The sequence below is a fragment of the Schistocerca nitens genome, chromosome 3 (genome assembly GCF_023898315.1).
Source record: "Schistocerca nitens isolate TAMUIC-IGC-003100 chromosome 3, iqSchNite1.1, whole genome shotgun sequence".
In the NCBI taxonomy this organism is placed as follows: domain Eukaryota; kingdom Metazoa; phylum Arthropoda; class Insecta; order Orthoptera; family Acrididae; genus Schistocerca; species Schistocerca nitens.
This window is the reverse complement of record NC_064616.1, coordinates 485,461,012-485,480,830: the sequence shown is the minus strand read 5'-3', so window position 1 is coordinate 485,480,830 and position 19,819 is coordinate 485,461,012.

The following is a 19,819-nucleotide window of genomic DNA, read 5'->3' as shown; positions in this document are numbered from 1 at the left end:
ATGAGATGATCAGTAATTCTTACATGTATTAGCTTTTCTAGAATTTTGGAGAAAGCTGTCAGCAAAGAGATAGGTCGATAGTTAGTTAGTTCAGCTTTATCACACTTTTTGTACAGGGGCTTCACAATGGCATACTTAAGTCTACTGGGAACAACACCTTTCTGAAGGGAAGCATTGAAAATATGACAGAGAATGTCCCTTATCCACACACAAGAATATTTCAATAAATTACTAGATATATTATCAACCCCTGCAGAATTTGTACTTTTTAGAGACATGATGATTTTTTGAATTTCTTCTACAGTGACAGGATTAAGGTGCATTTCTGAAATTGTGTTTGAATATACGGCTTGACAAAGAGTTACAGCTTCATCAACATTGGGCTTGCAACCAATCTGTTGAGTTACTGATAGGAACAACTGGTACATTAACAACTGGTGTAACTGCCCGAATGTTGAATGCAAGCAAGGAGATGTGCACATATTGTGTTGTGCAGGTGCTAGATGTCAGTTTGTGGGATGGAGTTCCATGCCTGTTGCACGTGGTCAGTCAGCACAGGAATGTTTAATGCTGTTTGTGGATGACACTGGAGTTGTCATCCAATGATGTCCAATATGTGCTCAACTGGAGACATATACGTTGGTCAAGCAGGCCAAGGCCACATGTTGATACTCTTTAGAGCATGTTGGATTACAACAGTGGTATGTGGGTGAGCGTTATCCTATTGGAAAACACCCCCTGTAATGCTGTTCATGAAAGGCAGCACAACAGGTCAAATCACTAGATTATCATACAGTTTTGCATGGGGTAAAAATGAGAGTGCTCCCACTCTTACACAAAATCATACTCCAGAGCATAACTGCAGATATATATCCAGTGTGTGTAGCACATAGAGGGGTTGGGTACAGGTTCTCTAATAGCTTACTTCTAACCAATACACAGCCACCACTGGCACCAAAGCAGAACCAGATTTTATCACGAAACACAACAGACTTCTGCCCTGTTGTCCAATGAGCTCTCACTTGACACCACTAAAGTCACAGATGGTTTAGCATCAGTGGAATGCATGCTACAGGGCCTCTGGCTTGGATTTGCAACAATTTGTTGTGTCACTGTGGTGTCAACTGCTGCTCAAATTGCTGCTGCAGATGCAGTACGATGCATCTGAGCCATATGCCACACATGCTGGTCTTTCCACTCAGTAGCACCCCATGGCTGTCTGGACACTGGTCTTCTTGCAACCGTACATTCTTGTGGCCCCTACTATTAGCAGTAATGTACAGTGGCTATGTTCTATATAAGTCTTTTTACAGTATCACAGAAGTAACATCCAACTTCTGATATTCCTATTACACGACCTTGCTCAAACTCAGTGAGGTCTTGATAACGGTGTGTTTTTTGCCTTAAAGACATTCTCGACTAGCATCAACCCACCATTCCCAGTATCAAAGATAAGTAATGCTCATGACTGTTAAAAAGTGTATTTAAAGCAAATCTGATTTGAATCCTCATAGTAGTGCTACTAATGCCATTCGTATGTGACTCACATGAAATTCAAATACATATCATCTTTGAGATGTAGAATCACATCTATGAACTTTTGTTTATGTTGCACAACTCCTTCTTGGTGTTGACGCTTTTTCCATCAGTGTATTTGATGGTCTACACATAAACAAGCAGCTTAAAAATAGTAACAATTTACTTTTCTTACCTCTGAGCACTAATACACTGACAATGAAATCACAAGAACACTATCAAGCCTGAAACGTAGAAATCCAGAGAGTAAATGATAAGCCACAGTAAGTACCAACATCTGAAACCAAGATTTCAGAGATAAACCTAATGCCTTGCTGTCTCACTGTTTCCATTGCACCTCTACTGAGGAAGATTTACTCCATGTGGCTCCAAATGCTCTTGTGGATTCTACTTTTGCTCATACATGATGTAATCATTCATGCACCTGTTCCCAGCTGTGAGTATGTGCCATGTTCTGAACTGTGCTCCATTCTACATATTATTATCAACCACAACATACTTTATACAATATACAAACCTCTATAGCCAGCTTGTTACAAATCCTTGGTAGGTATACTGGAAACACATGTTCTTAGAGAGACATTCCATAGATGATGGCTAGTACAGTCATTTCATATCTTAATAACAATAAATTGCTGTCATTCATTTTTTAGTTATACAGGTACATTAATCGCACTCACATAAAATTGTTTTGCCACAATTATAGTCAACATTAACAGAAAAAATAGCATTTATTCTAGACAGTTTCAGAAACCCTCCTTTGGAAGGAAAAAGGGAGAAGCAGGGTATGAAAATTACATAAAAACAGCATAGAAGTTAACTACATCAGTTGGAGTTGGATGTAAAGTGGGAACAAGTAAACCTGACACATGCGCATCACCTACAACAGCTTTTAATCCTTTCTCACTTCTCTCCCCCTCTCCTACCTCTCTTTTCCTTCTACACTTCTTTTGATACTCACCTCCTTCCTTGTTTCCTCAAATCTCCCCTGCAAATCCCCCTCATTGTAAAACGTAAACTTCCACAGCCAGAAATGTCACAATTAATAAAAAGTTCCAGGCTATCATGCTGTGATCAAATGGATTTCATTTTAAAACTCAATGTTTCATCCCCATCTGCGGAGGACATTTTCAAGGGGGATCATAGTGTTGTTGAATGTCCAATTCACACCCTGGCTTGATACTTACTACAGCAAGATTCCGCTTCTGCGAGATTTCGCGCAGTGGCATGATGTCACATGTTTTGAATATGTGAGTGCAATGGGATGATAGCAACAGTGGATGATGGCAGTTGACAACAGCCAATTGTGCTCTCATATTCGAAACCTGTGATGTCACACAACTGTGCGGAAGCTTGTGGAAGCAGAATTTTGCTGTAGTCAGTAGTGAGCCAGGTTGTGAATCAGACATTCACCAAAGCTATGCTCCCCCTTGAGAATATCCTCGGCAGATGGGGATGAAATATTGGGTTTTAAAGTGAAATCCATTTGACCATGGCGTAATAGCTCAGAACATTTTATTAATTGTAATACCCTTCATACATCAGAGAATTGCTAGAAGCTAATTTCTCATCCCTAGCCTGAACTACTCACATCATATCTTCTTCTTCTTCTTCTTCTTCTTCTTCTTCTTCTTCTTCTTCCACTTCCCTTGTGATAGCCCCCTGTGGCATTCAAAACATCACTCCCTGTGTTATTGGAAACCCCACTTCATGTGGTACTGACCATGACATGATTACCCTTTGTCAATTGCACAAACACAAGTGACATGGACACTTACATATAATACCGGGTGATCAAAAAGTCAGTATAAATTTGAAAACTTAATAAACCACGGAATAATGTAGATAGAGAGGTAAAAATTGACACACATGCTTGGAATGACATGGGGTTTTATTAGAAAAAAATTACAAAGTTCACAAAAGTCTGACAGATGGCACTGGACAGCAAAATGTCAGTGACTGTGCATGACAGTCGTGTATAAAAGGAGCTGTAATGAGAGAGAGAATCAGATACGCCAGCAGTCACAGTTGACGTTGCCTGAAAAGGCGCTTTTAGTGAAACTGCATTATCAGAATGGGGAATGTGCGAGTTCAGCGTTATGATCCTATCGCCATAGGAAGGGGATTCGAAAGGGTAAAGGTACGTTGACAAATGCAGCTGTGGCGAGAATGATTTCAAAGTTCGAAGCCACGGGTTGTTTAGATGACAGACTCTGTAGTGGCCAACCGAGCACAGGGCGTAATGCTGCTGAGACAGTTCAAGAAGAAATGGAGACTGTAGCGGGTTCATCTATGCACGGGGAAGTCAGCGCTCGTGCAGTTGCGCGTCGCACCGGCATTCCATACACTACTGTTTGGTTGGCACTGAGGCGTACCCTACGATGCTATCTGTACAAAATCCATCGGCGTCATGAACTGTTACCTGGCGATTTACTGAAGCAGAGGGCATTTGCGGTTTGGGCGTTTCAAAAGATGGCGGAAGATGGCAATTGGTTGAGTAACGTGTTGTGGACCGACAAAGCTCATTTCACGCTCCGAGTGTCTGTCAGCGCCCACAACTGCAGAATTTGGGCTACCGAAAATCCTAGAACTGTCATGGAAAATCCATTGCACAATGAGAAAGTCACGGTATGGGTAGGATTTACCACATCTACCATTATCAGGCCTTTTTTCTTCAAGGAAATGCACGATTCTGGTTTTGTAGCTGCTACCGTGATGGGTAAGAGGTACACCGATATGTTACAGAATCGCATCGTCCCCAGCATGGCTGATAAATACCTGCTGGAACATACGATGTTTATGCAGGATGGCGCTCCACCCCATATTGCTAGATGCATGAAACATCTCTTGCGCGCGTCATTGGTGATGATTGTGTGCTCAGCTGCCACTTTCATCATGCTTGGCCTCCCAGGTCCCCAGACCTCAGTCCGTGCGATTATTGGCTTTGGGGTTACCTGAAATCGCAAGTGTATCGTGATCGACCGACATCTCTAGGGATGCTGAAAGACAACATCCGATGCCAATGCCTTACCATAACTCCAGATATGCTTTACAGTGCTGTTCACAACATTATTCCTTGACTACAGCTATTGTTGAGGAATGATGGTGGACATAATGAGCATTTCCTGTAAATAACATCATCTTTGCTTTGTCTTACTTTGTTATGCTAATTATTGCTATTCTGATAAGATGAAGTGCCATCTGTCAGACATTTTTTGAACTTTTGTAGTTTTTTGGTTCTAATAAAAACCCCTGTCATTCGAAGCATGTGTGTCAATTTGTACCTCTCTATCTACATTATTCCTTGATTTATTCAGTTTTCATATTTATACTGACATTTTGATCACCCAGTACTATAATAATATGAGAGCTGTTCAAAAGTACCTGACCCTATTTTTTGTTGTTGAAAGCAACAATGGTATCAGGATGTGCAGATGCACTACGTTTGTGGGCATACATAGTGCACAACCAGATTTTTTGTTCATGACTGGAGGAACAACCAGTTGCTGGCTAGCCATTGATAAATTAACATGTGTAAGTGGTAGTTGTCAGGTTTTATGTTGTGTGCAAAATGACAGAAAAACTGGAAAATATTATTGCACCAAATTTTGTTTTGAGCTATGCAGTTCTCAAGTTTAAACAGTCCACAAGATTTGACAAGTGTTTTTGGATGAAATAACAGGTACCACACAGATAAAGGAGTGATACAACTGCTTCAAAGATGGCTACTCATCAATGAAGAGTGAAGAACATTCAGGTAGGCACTCAAAATCTGCAAATGACATTTTCATTGATCATAGAAGGATCCTGTTGATGCAGGATAGATGAACCATGATCAGGGAACTTGCAGGTAAGGTTAAAATTAATATTGGATCCATTAATTCCATTTTAACAGAATATCTGGTCCTCAAGAGGATCTCAGGAGAATCTGAGACAAAGTTTCTGACAACTAAACAGAAGAAACTTTGTTTGGACATTGTACAGAACACACTGGGTACTGTGAACAGTAACCCCATATTTCTTAGCACAGTGATCACTAGTTATGAGTCCTGAGTTTATGGCTATGCCCCAGAAACAAAGCTTCAGTCATTGGAATAGAGGTATCCATCATTCTCAAGACCCAAAAATGCAATGCAGGTCCACAGCAATGTGAAAGTCATGCTCACCATCTTTTACAACTCCAATGGCATGGTCCATCATGAGTACACCCCAGAATGTACTAATGTCAATAAGGAGTCCAACCAAGAGGTTTTGCATCCCCTTCCTGAAGCAGGGAGATGCAAACAGCTGGACCTGTGGGCAGTGGGCAGTTGAAACCTTTACTATGATAATGCATCTGCTCATAATTTGTAATTAATTCAGCATATTCTGACCACACAAAATATGGCTGTGATTTGGAAGCCTCCCTGTTCCCATGACCGAGCATTGAGTGACTTCTGGCTTTTCTCTAAATTGAAAAATATGTTGAGAGGAACCAGATTTCAGAACAGGGATGAAATATGCAGGATTCAACAGAGCAGCTGGGTATCATACGAAAAGAGGCTTTCCAGTGATGCTGCCGACAATCCCAGCAGTGTTCAGAGACGTGAGTAGAAGCTGAAGCGGACTAATGTGAAGGTGAATGGTGTCAAACAATTATATACAAATAAAGATTGAATCAAAAAACGGAAAATCCAGGATGGAATAATGATAATACTATGAAAAGGATAGATTGCTACCCACCGTATAGAGAAGGTACTGAGCTGCAGACAGGCACATCAAACAGACTGCCTGTGTATGGTGAGTAGCAATCTACCTTTTCATATAATTGTAATTACTGAATAAAGATTGAGTTTAAAAATAAAGTTGGATACTTTTTGAACAACAATCATACTTCTTACTGTAACTTAACTAATCTACCTGAGTTGCTGCTCATAATTATTACTTTACGTGCTGAAAACAATTAATACTCCTTGACAGCACTCAGTATTAACTCCTGAATCTCTACACATGGTTAACACCTTATTTACTTATGGACAATGAGCCACACCCCTTGATAATGATAACACATGTTGCAGAAGTTACATTCCTGTTTACACACCCGTAGAGCATTGCTTGTAACTACCTACCACATACTGAACTCACCAATTCTTTTACACGTTTGGCAAAAGACCCATTTACTCTTCATGATACTCACTGTCATACTATCATCTATCAGCCACATAGTGACCCAGGGTGAAGAGCCACTTCTGTGTAGGGTCGGCATAGAGGTGGTGGGACATGGCGAGTGTACAGGCCATTAGTAGTCCAGGAAAACAGTATCAGAAGGTCAGACACTTTATTGACATTTGTGCTAGTACACGTATAATGCAGTGGCCACACCTCTGCTTAGCATGTGGTGTAGAAGACTCATGGTGTGCTCTCAGACGTGGGATCTGTTGTGCCTACAATCACCATCTGTGGATGAAGAAGATGACATAACTACTGCAAGGTTGCAGTTTTGTCAGTATGTGATCGAGTGAGTGCTGTCTTTTTATGACTATGGCAGGCAGTTCTCACACAGGAAGCCAGCAGCCAGGACAGGAGTCTCAGTGCTGCTCATGTCAGTATGGAGACAGACAATGTAAATATGTATTAAAAAATTGGAAGTGGCTCACCAGTAGGAAGATGTCAAATCCAGGGAGGAGGACTTAGTGCCCAAAGATAGTCCAAGACTATGACACACTGTTCAAGACTGATTTTAGTGTGATGTTTGCTCAGAAAATCCAGTCTAAGTATGACACTGTAGCTGCTGCCAACTTGAGGAGGCACTTCCATGTGAGACTGGAAGTAACTGTTGCCAAATTAAATGCATGAATATTATCCTCATCATGCCGCTCACTGTAGAATGAGGTAGGTACAAATTTTTTACTCCAAGTGCAAGACATAGACATCTGCAACCATGTATCCAGCAAAAGAAAACATATTCTGCCTCTTACAAAGCTGGTAATACAATAATCTATCACTGATTTTGCAAATGAGCTTCCTGTATTTACATTCACTGAGAATGTCACACAGTTTCTGCAATGTTCCTGCTTCTGTTTCATACTGTAGTTCAAATTCCACATTACATCCATCTACCTCGTACATGTCAAAGCCTACATTGTCATCCATAGCTGAATGCCCAAGCTATTTACACTTCCTACACTGAGATTTCCAGCCGTTGCACAAAATGTGACCAGGGTGACCACACTGATGACATTTGACCTCTGTATTAAACACCATCCACCACTCTGTAAGCTTGATCACTGCATTTATTTCTGCCAGAGCCATTGCAATTGCCACAGCTTCATTTAATGCCCTCAAAAAACTGCTTGTACCTTATGGTAAACTTCAACTGGCAAATGAAACAGGAATGCATATAGCGCCCTAGTTATGCTTCCTGTAGAATGGTTTTATTAGTGCTGTCATTGTCTGTAAGCTCATAGATATTAATATTTAGTTTTTTAATTCTCTCCACAAAACTTTCTGTGGTCTGCCCTTGTCTCTGAGATACACTATTTAGAGTTTCCTGGTAGTATATAGAAATATTCTTCCTCTAATAGCTCTCCATTAACCCTGCCCACAAATTCTGAAAGTGATGTGCTTCCAATAACTTTTCATGCCACATAACATAACATACACCACTGCAACCTCTGTTACCTTCTCACTCTCAGTACCTGGTGCCATCTTGCTAAAAATGTATTACTACAAGAAACCAAACCAAATACATTTTAAATGCCACCAATTGAAGACAGGGAAAAGAAAAACAAGTAACTCTACAAGCCGATACAACATTTATAATTGACTCTTACTTGCTTCCTTCTGCCAAATATTGTACTAGAACTGCTGCTGCTGGATCTACCATTGTTGCTCTGTATTCTTGATTATGTTGATGCCCCACTTAGTCAGAAGAGCTCCTTTGACAATAATTGTGTTGTATTCTCATTTTGTACATGCAATTCAACACAAAGAACAGTAAATTGATTAAAACACACACACACACACACACACACACACACACACACACACTGGTAGCTCTCCCATGACTGAAGTTTACAAGTGTAGGATTATATGTATAGTTCTTGGCTGTCATTAGAACACAAATAAGCAACCAAGAACACTGGGCTGTGAGAGATAGCAAATCTGTAGTTTTCAAACTCTGAATGTTCTAAGTGCCGCTACTACCAACTCTTGTCCACAGGACACAACTCAACACTCAGTATACTCTAGTCTGATGTAAGCTTGGCACAGCAAGGACTTGATGACTCCATCCACTGGAAACAGAAACAGAACTTCTTTTATTGTCTCACGCATCCATATTTCATAGCCACTGTTCAGAAGTTGCAACTCACAAATTAAGGTGGCTTGGCTCAAACCTCATTGGGTGACCTGCAGCATCTTCGCAGTGGTCGAGTGCTGGAAAGAAGTTATTGATGACTGATGACACAGCACTCCTTTCCTCCAAACAACCACACCTGCTTCATGTATGGCAGTGGAGCATGACGACAGGTAGGATGACAGTATGCTGACGCTATTCCAAGGACAAGATTCAAGGCTGTAGTCAGCGCCAAGCACTCACCGATAACCCGGAATGAGCATGGCCACAAATGCCAAATAGAAAACCAGCCATAAGGGCTGCTGAAGATGGTGACAATAACTTCTGGGGCACCCAGTCTGGTGATGAGACCCTACTCCTCCACAGGCTATGGTGCAGACTGCTAGCATATGAGTGATGCTGTAGGTGGCTCCAAGTAAATGTCAATCAGTGTTCCTGATGGAGGAGATGACTGCCATGCAGGAGGAGGTGACTGCACCTGAAATGGCAGCTGCTACAGGCCCTGTTGATTAAATAGGTCTGTAAACAAAAAGGGAGCAGCAGTATCACAAGAAGAAACAGGCCAAAGTTGGTTTTGGTGCAGCCAGAGCAGCTGGGTCAGACTCTGGATGCTGTAGGTCAACATTAGTTAAATCACACCAAAAACTACACTGTGTTCCCATCTGTGACCCTTGCCAAAGACCCTATACAAAACTAGCTGCTGAAGCTGAAACTTGAGATGTGAGTGGTGGGTGGTGAGACATAGAAGCTCTGAGGCAGATGCTTAAGGTGCAGCAATGTCCTATGGCTAGAAACATGAAGGAGTTACACTGGCAACTTTCCATCTCTCATCAAAGAGCAGTAAAATGATAAAAACCCTTTGAGGGCCTGGTCCAATGAGTGGGTGGCCTGTAACTTGTCCATCTGAGCCTTGAAGCTTCCAACAAAACATTCCGTCTCTCCATTGGAGTGAGGATGGAAAGGTACTCTAAGGATATGATGTATTCCATCGTCATTGCAAAACTGTTCAAACTATTGCAACATGAACTGTGGCCTGATATCAAACAATATGAGTTCCAGCAACTCTTCAATACAAAGAAATTAAAGTCAGGGCCAACACATTACTCACACACATAGTGTATGTTGTGAGGATGATGAAGAACAACTTGCTGTAAGTATCCACCACCAATAACTGCCTGGAATTTCAAAATGAACCAGTAAAGTCAAAGTGTAAGCACTGCCATGGTTCATCAGGATGCTGCCAATCGAAGTGATGCTGAGGGAGAGTGACCTGATGCTCTGCAAACAAGCCAAACTTTGATGTCATCACCTCCATTTGAGGGTCCATCCTCAGTCATGTACAGCAGTGCCAGGCTAAGTAATGGATGCCACCCTTTTGACCTGGTGTAACAGTTTGAGTACTTCCTGCTGGAGGGCATGCAGATCCATTATGTGGGTGTCACCACTTTCGGTACAAAGCAGGAGGACACCTAGCTGCACTTAGTTGGACCAATGGTGTGCAACGCAGCAGTGTACCACAGAGTGGCAGATTTCTTTAATGGTATGAGGCCATATGTGGCAAAAAAAGTCCAGCACCACACACAAAGCTGACTACAATACCATTTCACTCGCCACCCAGTGGAGAGACACAGGAAATTCCTTCACTAAACCAAACTTGACATTGGAATCCATTGGTAACCATGACAGTAGGTCAGCACTGGGATGCATAGTATTGGGCTGATGTGTCAGTTCGTATTGGTAACGACAGAAGGCCCACCACTGTAGCTTCTATGCCGTCCAAGCTGGAACAGGCTGAGATAACACAAACAAAGCCATCAACAGTCTGTGGTCCATAATGAAGTAAAAACAGCATCCACCAAAATACTGATGGGACAGAGTAACCCCATAAATGATAACTAGAGCCTCTTTTTACAATTGCCTGTAACTGCATTATGGCTTTTCAATGTCCCTATCTGTGGAGCCCTCATGGTGTGACAACACCACACCGATACCAAAAAAAGAGGCCTCCACCACAAGAAAGGCAGGTTTGGAGGGGTGAAAGTGTATGGGACACTGATCACTTAACAGTGAATCTCTTAAGCACTGAAAAACAGCCTGACAATCAGTGGGTATGAAACAAATTTAATATGTCAATTCACCATGACTGCTTCCAGTTCAGTTACACATGTGGGGACAGGCAAGTCTTGGATGGTACACAAATTAACCTGGATACTCTTTTTCTGTATTAAAAAAAGGAACACTTGGAATGATTACAGTTTAAATCTGCCTCTGATAACACTTTGAACAAGGCTTCCAGATTCTATAAATGTACAGCTGATAGAAAGCTAGAGACGACTATGACATCCAAGTAATTAGCACAGCCTGGCACTTGTGACTTAATTTGCTCTAAGTATCTCTGAAAAATTGCTGGAGATGGTGGACTATTGAATGGTAACTTCTGAAATTGAAACAGACGCTGATGATTACTGATCACAAAAATCTTCTTTATTGTCCCACCCAGAAAAAAAAGACCTTGACCAAGTTTGTCCATAAAATCTTCTGGGCAGACTAAAGAGACGGAATCAACAACAGTCAGTGGATTGACAGTGGCTTTGAAATTTGCACAGAGTCATAACCCACCAGATGGCATGAACAGAAGTGCTAAAGGGGGCACCCAATGACTTGCAGACACAGTTTTAAGCACATTACAACCCTACCAATGCTGCAATTCCACTGCTGTCCATTCCCATAGAGAACATGGAATGGGCTGACCCCAAAAAATTTTGGTTGTGCATTGTCTTTCAAAGTAGCATAGGCTTCAGACCTAATGATTTTCCTAAACCACCATCAAACAAGGAACTGTTCTTGCCACATAACGCATTGACACTAGCTAGCGGCACAGTTAAATTTATCTGCAACACATTATCATATATGAACTGTCTTGTGAATATAGGACATGGAAGAGTTTTTTTAGTAGCAAAAATAGTTGCAGGCAAACTGCTCACACTTAAAACAGGAATATTCTGTCCATTGAATGCTGATAGTGTGGCACTTGGTTGCTGGAGCTGGGGGCTACCTAAATGTTCATACATGGTATGGTTAAGCAATGTAACAGTCATCCCTGTACCCCATTGATACTTCACATTCCGATTTGCCACATGCAGTTGTGCAAACATTTTGTTAGATTGCTGGTTGATCATTGAAGACTGTTTGTTCCGACAATCAAGTTGAGCTATTAACTTGTCCATGCACACAGACATGGTGGGAAAAACACATTCACACACTGTGGGACAGAGTTTGACATCAATTCTGAGAACTGCCTGGCACTAGAGTGTTGAAGACACACTGCTTGGATGTGGCCCTACTTGCTGCAAGTTGAACACTTTGCCTGCTGACTTGGACACTGTGCTCCTTTATGTGCTCTAAAAAACCATGGGCAAGACTTTGTTGTTTGTGTGTGCTGTGCTGAGTGCTGATAGTGGACCTTATCTGCATGAAACTGAGACTGTGGGCTATGCCCAGTTTGTGTGGGTGGCAGTGGAAGATAACCCCTAAAGTTGCCTGATCTTCACCACAAAAATAGCCAGTGCTTGCATGTCGAGTTCAGTAATGTCTACTATGTCTTGAGATTCAATGATCAACAACACAGTTTTCAATTCTGGATTTTGAAGCTTCAGAACAGAGGCCTGAATATGAGCATGTGACACATAATGGGTGACAGCATACCTAAGTGTAATGTCACTATAACTTAAGCCACAGGAACACTTGAACTGACACTGTCTTCTTGACCCATGCAGTTCTACAATCCACTGTTTATAGGATTGCCCATTTTGTTGTTTGAGCCAAAAAACTTTATACCTAACAGTTGTCACATGTACTTGTGATTCAAAATTATGAGACTGTTTGGACATAAGTTGAGGACAAATGTCCAGAAATAGTTTCACGACCAAGTGATAAACATCCGCACCTACCATGGACAGGAAATAATAAATGCACTGGTTACCTGTATGCTGTAGATGTGGAAATGTGATGTAAGCTGGGCTACATGTTCTTCCCAGTCCTCAAGTTGCTCCAAAAACTCTCAAAAGTTAGGTACTTGAGCCACCTGCTGCACTGGTTGAACTTGAACTGCTGGCACCGCTGGTTGTAGCAGTGCTGCTACTTGTAACATGCCTTGAAATATTTGTAATAGTTGGTCAATAAGCTGCCCCTTTAACTGTAAAACTTGAGTTAATGACAAGTCGGGCACTCAAGCAGGGACAGGCACAACATGCACTCCTATTTAACTAACACACAAAAACAATGTGGCAAAAGGTGGCAAAAGTAGTACACTGTGCCACATAGAATGAAGACAGCACTCATTCTCATTGCCACTGTTTTGTCCTCATTTTTTACATGCAGGCAGGCATGGAGAATAGTCAATTGACTAACACACAAACACACAGTCAATAAACATAACTCTTTGTTTAGTAATGATAGCATACTTACCTCGTATAGCTCTCCTATTTTCTGTGACTGAAGTTATCAACTCAGAGATTATATATACAATGCTTGGTTGTCACTAGAACACAAAGAAGTAGCCAAAAACACCGAGCTGCTAGAGATAGAAAATCTATAGTTCTGAAACTCTGAATGTTTTAAGTGCAGCTTCTACTAACGCTTGTACACAGGACACAACTCAATACTCTGTATACCCTAGCCTGACACAAGCTTGTAGAGCAATGCCTTGATGACTTAATGCACCGGAAGCAAAAGTAGAACTTCCTTGCTTGTCACATGCAGCCATATTTTATAAAAGCTGCATGGCAGTGGCACCTCATGTTTGTGGCTCTGCTCACTCACTGGTCCAGAATCACTTTTGTTGCTATGAACCAGTGAGAATATCCAAATCAAGCATTTAAAATGGTTTTGTCCCTTCTGGCAACCTTTGTAATGGCACACACCAGTGACTAAGCTCTGCCCTGTGTGCACATGGCACATAGTCTTTTATGTACTGTTCAACATCTTGCTCTTGGGTTCTCCACCAAAACTTTTTGGCTAAGCATCTGTCTGTTGTTTTACTTCCCCTTGACCAGCAAATAGGTAATCATTTGCCTGTTGCAACCCATCATTTCTAAATGATAAGGGAACCACCATTTGCAGTCCACACTTCATACTTCTGCACAGGAAACCATTATGTCTCACAAACTGTGGCTGTGATCTAAAAGCCTGACAGTCTATGTCAGCTGCTTGTGGCTTTTGCCACTTTAACAAGTTTTTGCCTAGTGCTTGCAGAGCTCCAATTTTCCTACTAAGCATGTATGCATTACTGTGCAATTCATAATTAAGCTTGCTTAGCTTCAGTGCCCACTGTGTTAATCTACTTGAAGAGTCTTTCAAATCCCAACAGCCACTTATGGGGAGCATTATCAGAAACTACCTTAAATTCTTGTCTGTGCAATTAACCATGAAAGTAGGTAATACCACAAATAATGGCTAGCATTTCTTTTTCTATTTCTGAATAGACAAAATTCCACCTTGTTCAATTGTCTCAGTGTGTAAGCCACTGGATATCCCCTATTATCCACAATTGGGCTCAAAACACAACTGACTGCCATACTGCTCACATTACAGGACAGGATGAACTCTTGTTCAAAGTTAGGAAATACCAACACAGGACTCGGCACCGTAGCATGTTTCAGTTTATCAAATGTGACCACTGGAATTTCACTCCTTTTCTTAACAGATGATTGAAGAATTCAGAAATTTGCGCAACATCTCTAAAAATGACTGTAACTGGTTTCTAGTTTTCAGCAGTCCAAAATCACGAACCATTGATATCGGTCATTCATCTGTTTTTACTTCTTCCTGGCTAATTGCATGCCGAGGATAGTTTACTTCTGTATGAGCAAAATGACACTTCCTGGCAGGGAGTGTTAGGTGTGTTGCATGTAGGTTTTTCAAGACTTCTTCTAACTGTTCCACACATTCTTCCATATCCTCTGAAAATACAAGTATGGCATGAAGATATACCACTTTTAGGTTTCAATACCTGAAGCACTCCATCCAAGAGTCTCTGAAATGCACCCAGTGCATTTTTTAGTCCCAAAGGCATCGTATGATACTGATAATATCCATGTGGTGTAGAAAAACTTGTTCTCAGCTGGTCTTCTGGAACAACTTCAAGCTGGTGGTAGCTACTCTTCAAATCCATGGTCAAGAAGTATTTACATTGATGCAGGTTGTTGAGTGTCTCTGTCCATAATTTTCAGTATAGGATACACATTGGTGATGGTATTCGCATTTAAGGAATGATAATTGTAACTGAACCTGTGTTTCTTGGTACCATCTGATGACTTTTTGGGCACAGTGAAAACATCTGCACTCCATGGGGCTATCACTCTCCTCAATGGTTCCATCAGCCAACTGCTGGTCAATGAATTCCTCCATCAAACATTGAAAATGCTTCAGGACCCTGTACGGTATCTTATGTACCAGAGCTCAGCTTCCTGTTGGTATCCTATGCTGTGTTATAGACATTGCTGCTAATGGACCCACTGGATTGATCAAATCTGAGAATGTTATCGATAAAGCTTCCATGTCTTCCCTATCTTTTCCTTGGAGTTGCTTGACTGTATCACATATTGCAGAATTGCTAATGGTATGCTTGTGGCTGCCGTCATCACTCGACGTTGTCCCCAATGAGTTCACCTAATTTTTACCCACGTCACATAACCTGTACTATGGAGGCTAAAGTCTCTTCAAACCCAAGAGATCCAGACAATGACTGACACCTGTGCGCACATGCCTACCAATAATTTATGTTCATTATTATTCACTGAACTGATCATGCAACAGTCTCTCTCTCTGCAAACATGCATGCAATGTAGTGTTTTATCGGAAATGACCTCCTACAATCAAGGCACCCCCATCGGCATTTAATGCACGCTTCTTTTTATTGCACCTATCCTGCTTTCAACATTTGCAGTACATGCCTTATGCCCAACCTCACCACATTCAAAGCACCAAGGATGGTGGAACTGCTTCTGCACATGGTCTGTTTATTGACATCTGTGGCATTATCCCTCAGAGGAGAAGACACCGCAGTCACTCCATTTCTGAGTGGCAATATCTATCTCCCTCCAGCTGTGTGGTAATTCTGATAGCTGAGAACAAGTCATTAGGATTTTCTGTCCTCACCTGTCGTGACATATTCACTGAAATAATCCTTACAAATTTCTCCGAGGCCCTATTTTCTTCTTCCCATAAGAGAACTCTATCTGTCTCTGCATTGTGTGTCAATCTGTAAGTCTGTCACTTTAACATAAGAATTCTGTCAGTGAATGTCTCTACTGACTCATTGTATTCCTATGAGCTTTACCCTGAAAAACTGGGCTCTATTTTGCTTGCAATAGCGTTTGGTAATCCCTTCAGCAAGCTGGTCAAATGTCTGTGTTTCACCACGGATTTAACAGTATGTGGCATATGTTTTAGCATCCCTGTCAACTGTAATTTAACTATAGACAGACATGTTGCATCAAACCAATTCCCTAACCATGCTGCTTCCCTCACATAATCCAGAAAGGCTAATGCATATTCAGACACTTTCCGAGAGAAAGGGGTAATGAGACTAGCTGCCACAGAATCAATTTATCGGACAGGTACATTTTCTATAGTCCTAGTGGAGAACACATAACATCTTTTGTTTCTGTCTTATCACCATCTTGACACAACATGACACATATTGAGTAAAGAATAAATGAGGGAGTGAGTTAGCTCCACTAAGGCAACCCCTACTGGCAAACACATAAACTGGCAACTTGCAACTGAAGCCAAGATAAACTTTTAGTTCTGATGTGAAAGTTAAAATGAGCACAAGTTTCTGTCTTCATTCTTGTTCAAGACATATAGGCTTGTAAAATGTGGCAAATGTTCTTGGCAACATCCTGTATAATGGTCATACATTATGTTGCTGTAATATGTTCTTTCTTGGTCCTGTTTTGGTACTATCCATTATGTGAACAGTAATTTAACTCTCATGTATTTATTCACTGTTGTAATATACTGTTATGCTATGATGCATACACTGAAGCACCAAAGAAACTGGTACACCTGCCTAATACCATGTAGGGACCCCGTGAGCATGCAGAAGTGCCACAACACATTGTGCCTTGGACTCAACTAATGTCTCAAGTAGTGCTGGACAGAACTGGCACCACGAATCCTGCAGGGGTGTCCGTAAATTGGTAAAGGTATGAGGGGGTGGAGATCTCTTCTGAACTGTATGTTTGAAGGCATCCCAGATATGCTCAATAATGTTCATGTCTGGGGAGTTTGGTGGCCAGAGGAAGTGTTTAAACTTAGAAGAGTGTTCCTGGAGCCACTCTGTAGCATTTCTGGACGTGTGGGGTCTCGCATTGTCCTTCTAGAATTGCTCAAGTCTGTCGGAATGCACAATGGACATGAATGGGTGCAGGTGATCAGACAGGTTGCTTACATGTGTGTCACCTGCCAGAGTCATATCTAGATGTATCAGGGCTCCCATATTACTCTAACTGCACATGCCCCATACCATTACAGAGCCTCCACCAGCTTGAACAGTCCCATGCTGACATGCAGGGTTCATGGATTCATGAAGTTGTCTCCATACCTGTATACGTCCATCCGCTCGATACAATTTGAAATGAGACTCATCTGACCAGGTAACATGTTTCCAGTCACCAACAGTCCAATGCCAGTGTTGAGGGGCCCAGGCAAGCCATAAAGCTTTGTGTCGTGCAGTCATCAATGATACACGAGTGAGCCTTCGGCTCCAAAAGCCCATGTCGATGATATTTTGTTGAATGGTTGTTATGCTGACACTTGTTGATGGCCCAGCATTGAAATCTGCAGCAGTGTGAGGAAGGGTTGCACTCCTATCACATTGAATGATTCCCTTCAGTTACTGTTGGTCCTATTCTTGCAGGATCTCTTTCTGGCCACAGCGATGTCAGAGGTTTGATGTTTTACAGGATTCCTGATATTCATGGTACACTCGTCAAATGGTTGTATGGGAAAATCCCCGCTTTATTGCTATCTCGGAGATGCTGTGTCCCATCACTCATGTACTGACTCTAACACCACATTCAAACTCACTTAAATCTTGATAACCTGCCATTGTAGCAGCAGTAACTGATCTAACAATTGTGCCTGACACTTGTCGTCTTATATGGGCAATTCTGACCACAGCACCATTTTCTGCCTGTTTACATATCTCTGTATTTGAATACACATGCCTATACCAGTTTCTTTAGTGCTTCAGTGTACGTGTGTTATTTTGTGTCCCTTGTATCAATATTTTGTGCCCATGCATTCCTTGTTCTGAGATCATTAATTATATTGTGATTTAATATCCATCCTTGGATTAGATTAGATTTGATGCCTTGTCTGTGCCGCAGATTCATAGTGAGGAGATTCTTGACGATACAGAATATGTTAGAAAACAAAAGATAATACATTCTTACAAAAGAAATGACTTGGCAATGTAAGTCCAAATTTTTAAATCGGTTATTTTCCTTTACAAATTAATACAAAACTTAATGCAAACATGTGTATGCATGCACACCAAAGCACATAAGACAATTTTTAGGCTACTGTTATGAAGGGTAGTAAAAAACTTATAATGCTCATGTACACAGACTGTATTACTCCACCGAAATGATGCTGAAATAGAATATTACATAAAACTCCTGTTATCAGACACTGTTAACAATATATGAATCAGTTGGTTTCAGTAAGAAATTCAACAGTGATGTAGGAGCCACTCACTACAAAATTTTGTATCATACTGCACTGTGGACTGAAATTAAGTGAAGTGTGTCAGCTTTTATATTTTTGCATTAAGCATATTTGAGACCTTTGTTCTTTTACTCACTCCAGCAATTCTGTGATGTGCTTCTCCCAACAGAATTAATTACCATGTTGTAATACCAAGAATTTAATACTCTCAGCCTCTTTTATCTTCATGTTTTCACAGTTTATTTATATTAATAAATGATCAATGAAAATTTCATCAAAAATACTTTGTAAAACTAAACTGTATTTGTCATTTATCACATGTGCATATCATGTTTTACATTTACATCCACATAGTACATAGTACAATATGTTAGGGGTTTCACACATTCCAATAATGTATGAGTTGCAGGAAGTGCGAGTGCTCAAAAGCCCCTGTGAGTGCTATCAGTAGTCTAACCTTGTTTTCACAATCCATACACAAATGATACATAAGTGGCTGAAGAATATTTCCAGATTATTCACTTAATACAGGCTCCTGAAACTTTTGAAGTAGATTTTCACAGGATAATTTGCATCTATCTTTAAGATCTGCCAATCCAGTTTTCTCAACATTTTTATGATGTTATCCTGTGCATCAAACAAACCTGTGAACATTTGTGCACTCCCTCCTTTGTTTATGTTCAAACAAACCTATCAGTCTTATTTGATATGAGTCCCACACACTAGAGCAGCTTTCTAAGACTAGGTATTTGTATGGGTTGACTGATTCTGATAGTGAATAATTGATATAGCAAGCAGAGGACAATACATATTTTGATTTTGTGAAGTGCTTGATTTTAAACTTATGAATATTTAATGCTACTGTTTTGTCTTCCAAACGTTTATAATTATTATAGAATTTATATTTGTATATAAACCTACAACAGAATTAAAGTTACGAAACAACTACTAATTTCACCCTATAAAAAATACTAACTAGGTGTAATTGAAATAATCTTAGCATCATTTTGAAGTATTATCATGATTTGACTGAGCATTTGTGCAGGTCTTTTCAAATAGTACTACAATACAGATAACTACATCACCTGCAAAAAATATGAGGTTACTATTAATATTGTCCACAAAGTCATAAATATATAGCATGAACAATGAGAGTCCCAACTCAATTCCTTGGGAAACACCTGAAGATAGTTCAATGTCTCCTGATGACTC